This window comes from Ceratina calcarata, unplaced genomic scaffold (genome assembly GCF_001652005.2).
Source record: "Ceratina calcarata isolate Rehan_Ccalc_2016 unplaced genomic scaffold, ASM165200v1 scaffold475.2, whole genome shotgun sequence".
Lineage (NCBI taxonomy): Eukaryota > Metazoa > Arthropoda > Insecta > Hymenoptera > Apidae > Ceratina > Ceratina calcarata.
Genome location: NW_017171679.1, coordinates 11,606 through 17,465, shown reverse-complemented (window position 1 = coordinate 17,465; position 5,860 = coordinate 11,606).

Below are 5,860 nucleotides of genomic sequence, written 5' to 3'. Positions count from 1 at the left end.
TATTATTATTATTATTATTATTATTATTATTATCCACGATAGTCGTTTACGAGAATTTATAATGACGTACTACGCTACGTTTCACTATTGCTAATCTACACACGTTACCGTAGATTCGTTCTAAAAACGAATCCACCTAACTGTTCTAATTAGATATTAAACTTCGTAAGAAAAATAATCTATCCATGAGCCCCCGCTTTCCTAAAAGTCAAACAAACACATAAGTTTGTTTGTTATATGGTTAAACAATATCTAACAGTTATTACACGTACGATCTGGAAATTCACTTTAAAGGGACGTTATTGTAACTACCGACCTTTGTTCTCTTGTTTAACGAAACAAATTCTACGGACACTCCAGATTTTGCTTTATCTTACAATTTTTTTTTTTTTTCGTTAATATATGATTAGAAAAATTAGTATATTTTTTTTAGCAAGGAAATTGGATAGCTCGTAACGAAAGAGCCGTATGTACAAACACAGATTTTTCAATAATAGTTCAACATTTCATTCGTTAATCTCTTTTGTAGAGTATAGATAGTTTGGATGGTCTTTATAACATTTGGTGTTCGATTACAGTTCAACAGTTTTAAGAATTACTTCCTTTCGCCTCGTGGCTATCCGACGTCGCTTTCCATAGTTCTAAATATATTTAGTTAAAATTGATTAACCTTCCGAGTAATTAGTGGCCCGTGGATGTTCACGCGAAACGTATTTTTCTAAAATCAACGTAACAAAACATCGTCGTTTTCATAGTGAGACTAATTAAAAATATTCATAAATCGATTAGTCAGTGAAAAATGATTTTCAAACGAGCAAATATGTACCATAGTACTTGCAATAATACTACAATATGTGTTACAATATGTATAATAGTAATATTGTAATGTACATAGTATTATGTATGTAATAGTATTATGACACGTAGTATGTATAATAATTACATATTAATCAAATAAATATACGTTAGCTTATGAGATATTTTTGTATCAGTTTGTGCATCTCAACTTGAAAATACAAACACAATTCCATAATAATAATTTATATAACTGGGATAATATCGAAAGAGCACAAACATTCATGCGGTCCATTAATTAGTCTTTTACTAATTCCTAAAACGTGGCTAAGCTTGATCTCGTTACATGTTAATATCTAGTAATTAGTACCGTCTATCTATTTATTATTACTATTATCGGTTAACGAGAAATTTTGAAAAAGGATCCTATCCTATAATTGTGTGTGTGTGTGTGTGTATACGTACATATGTGGGTCTCGTCGTCGTACACTATAAATCCTAGGTACTAAAGTTTTCAGCACTCTTTTTATTATGATCATCGTAAAAACGAACAGGACAATATTACGAGTAATAAATGGTAGGTAGATAATGGCAAGGAAAAAGTGGTAGAAAGTCAACATTCGCTTCAAGTTTCATTTTCACGAAATTAATATTTTAAATATAGTAATTGTGATAAAATGGAGCCGTAAGGTGTTGAGTTTCAGTGCTAAATTCTATTTCACAACCTATTAATTACTTCGGTGTTTAATAATAATCATAAAACACGTAAAAGAGGTCCCAATTATCATTGATTCCCTTTATTCTACAGTTTCTCTGTTTATGTTTTTTCCTTTTTCTCTTTCGTCGATTTATACATCATCAGTCGTTGAAGCTACAGTCGAAGGACCACGATTTTTTTTTATATATATACTTCACAATTATGAGAAATTGATTATTTTTCTAGCTTAAGCATTGACGATTATACTGATGCTTTAAATTTATCGTGATTCACTCCGCGCATCTTCGAGCATGCCGTGTTCACAAATGTACAGGGCGATACAAGGACTATTGTCAATTATCTATTATTAATAGGATGTGAATAAGTAGGGGTAGTAATAATAGTTCATTAATTTATTCGTACAGCGATCTACCTGTAATACACGTGAAAGGTTGATTTAATAAACGAACGAGCGACGTCGTTATTGTAAAGTCACTGTATTAAATATTTATCTACCGAATCATCACCCTGTATGATTTCACCGGTGTTTCCAAGAATAAACTGAAATCGTGAGCTTTATAAAACGCACACACATCACTGAAATTGGAAAGTTGAGTCGTCACTGCAGAATTTGTTTGTAGATGGATTAATCGGAAACTTACTAATTCTCTGTTAGGTCTTTCGCTGTCATTCTATATCTCTCTCTCTCTCTCTCTCTCTCTCTCTTTCTATGTTGTAAAAAGAAGTAGAAATAGTGGACGAATTGCGTTATCCTCGTTTGTATTATAAACTAAGCCTTTGCGCTCTGAAACTTTTAACGAATTTACGTAAACCTGATAGAATCCTCAAATAATTAAATATCTAATATATTTTCATTTCCCATAATTTTTAGACGTATGTACATATGATCATGTTCCATTTATAGAAAAGATTTTCCAATGAATCCTAATTAGAAGTATTCAACAGTTTGACAGACAACTTGATGTTTCCAATTGATTTATTTTATTTACTAAGTGTTGAAACGTTTATCGAGCGCAATGGGTTAATCTTGATGCATTATTATAATTTTAATAAGTTTTATTTAATAATCTTTAGTTCAAGTGGTTAACGAGAAAGAGTGTGGTCAATGAACACGACAGAAACTTATCTGTATATAACGTCATTGCAAATAAGCATATGTAAAAGGAACATTATCTGTGACTTTCTTCCCTTGCACATGATTCACAAAATTCTGTTTTTTATGTTATTTAATACGAATCTGTAGAAAGACTGCAATTAGATTTACACAAGCCTGAAATATTAAAGTAACTATTATTTATAATTAAATTAGAATGAAATGATTGAATTAAAAGAATTTCTTGAAAAATGGAATGTTTCAAACTGCTCGCATATTTTAAAAATGTTTGAGAGAGATAATGTTCCTTCTAATATAAATACTCATTCGTCCTCTATAATTAGTAAAAACATTTTAGCTGGAGTTTTAAAAGTTCATTTTCAATGCGTCGATGGTGCAAGAGTATAGGTTTTGGTTTTACTTCTTTTTTTTGTTGGTGTTACCTTTGTCTTTGATGTTCCCTAGAGTAATTGACATGAAGATTACTTATTAATTATGGTATCGCTATCTTTTACTCCTTGACACGCGTGAGTGTTACGCCGTGTAATTCTAAAACGAACACCTCCCTCGATCGTTAATCGTTATCATTAAAAGGTGATGGGTAAATTGATTTTAAATGTACAATTGGAAATCTAAGAACACGAAAGTTCAATTGGTACATACGCTATGTACAAGTGTAATGAAAAGCTGAAAATGTGAAATCTAAAAGAAGGTACGTATTTATGTATGTTCGAATGAAAATTCAGACGCAATGATTATGAAGTGAGTTGAGATGAGAGTTTAAATGGAATACTTTTTAGATATCTATATAACGAACGAAGAGATATTTATAACAACGTTTTGTGCGACCAAAAGACATTTCGTCAGTAATTGTTAATTGGAAGATTAGTTTGAAAACTTTAAATTACTCGGGTTCTCCCTTAATTAAATACGCGCGAAAGCAACTTGGACGACATGCCGTATGCATTCGTAATAATAGTTGATTTAATTGAAAAAAGGGTCATGACGATCTCGTCCACGCTCGTGACGTTCGTTTGATGTACATGTATCTTTTCGTGTGTTCCACTTTCTTTTTCAGAAATAGAAACTTTTGATGCCCTCCTTCCATTTTTCCACTATTTCAACGTCCACCGATAACTTTTCTTCTCCTTTTCTTCTAAACGTCCCAGATAAAAGTTGATAACCGAAATTACTCTTACTATACAAAGTTTTATCGAAAGAGTAAACGAAATTTTCAATAAAAAAAACATTTTCAATGACGATTGATTAATATCTAAATCGATGCTTCGATTAATTCTCAATATTTAAACGTTATCTCTTGAATATACAAGGTGAGTCAGTAAGAAGTGCCGTAATAATCGAGAACGTTTATTAAATTATTTCCGAAACGAGATTCGAAATTACTTGTATGTACTTTTGTGTATATTCATAATTTAATCCACTAGCCATTGAAAATAATGATAGAAACTTATAACAAATCAATATTCGTGAGGCAGAGAATGTTCACATAAAGTTCAGGTACTTGAAAATAATTTCTTTTACTTATTAAAAATTCAAAACGTTATTGAAAATTAAAAAGCAAGAAACAGAGAAAATTATATGAAAGAAGATAAATAAGAAATAAATACGAAGAGAGCCCTGATTTCGTTTTTTGTCAGTGTTTATTTAATATAATATTCTGCATCACACTTAGGCTATAATAATAAAAGCGATTATAAAAATATCGTTATATACGCGTGTACGTGTGTGTACGTGTGTGCCTGTGTCTGTGTGTGTACGTGTGTGTTTGTGTGTGTGCGCGCGCGCGCGCTCGTGTTTTTTATGAGAGGAAAATAGTTACACGTATGCACGTAACGACAGTTGTTACAAGAATTACGTGCAGGCAATTGTTTGAACAATCGTTGATTGCTTCGCCACGCAACTCGTTTATGCACTTCGTTATTTACCTTGTTTTTTAGCGCGCAAGAGAAAACATACGCTTCGAAACTCTTTAACAAATTACTTAATTATTAGTTTTTTTTCCTTTCTCATTTTGGTTTCATTGAACTTATCATTAGCGGAAAATATAATATATACATAGCTCACTGTATGTAATATATACTACATCGTTTAATAAGCGTATCTACACCCTGAAGTAAATATCATATATTAATGACGTGTGTATATAAAGTAGTTTCCATTCCCTTCTGCTTTTACTTTCTTGAAAACATCGCATTTACATAATAATTTCTTGCAGATGTTATATCATTGCTGTGAACATACGATGTGGCCCAAGGGAAAAAGTCTGTCGAGTTTTTCATTTAATTCGTCTATGTAAGAAATTAATTAATTAATTAAATTAATACGTAAGAACGGGATCAGATTCAGTGATAAATCTTATGTATTTATGTTTTTTACATAAAATAATTTTTCTGTACTTGATAAATATTATTTCATTTATTCGTCAATCCAAATAAATTGAAAACTGCACTCGATTTGACAAACTTTTTCAAGGGGGTAGCAATGCCGAAACGAAAAACGTTTACTGACACTCGAACACAAATAATATTCTATTCTCGTGCTCGTCGATTGTTCATTTACAGACAAATTAATGATGTACATATGTAAATAGGTTGTATTAGATCGTTTCGTAAATTAAGTCTTTTTCCTGTTAATCAATATTTTTATTATGCAATCGTGTGAATTAATTCCTTGTTATTTTTATTTAGGAAAGTTTCGAAAATATTGTCACTTTTACAATATTTAAAAATCTCTAATCAGGTTGATATTTATTGATCGATTGAACAATTGAAACATTTGAACTAACCTGATTATTTATAAGCTGTAATGTTTTATTGTATTTATTTGGAAAGGAAGGAAAAATATTTATTGAGAAAACGACGAAATTTTCGGAAACGACCTAAGCAAATTATCGTGGTGGTTAATATGTTAACAGAGATTCCATTCTTTCACGCAATACGTATGGATGCATGTATGTGTATAGAAAGAAGTCGTAGATGTACGTGTAGGTATAATTTTTAAGTATGATCCATAATAAGGACGTAATAGTTCTGTTAACACGGATGGTGAATTTTAATTAAGGGCTCGCTGATGTTAATCATTATATACAGATCGAAGCAAAGTTTCATCAGCTGAATTGCTGATGATTATTATTGATGAGAACTTAACAAGATTTTCCGTTAATGACAGGTAAATGATTTTTTATTATTTATAAAAGTTAAAACGCGACTCTGTACGAAGCAATTCAGGGTTGT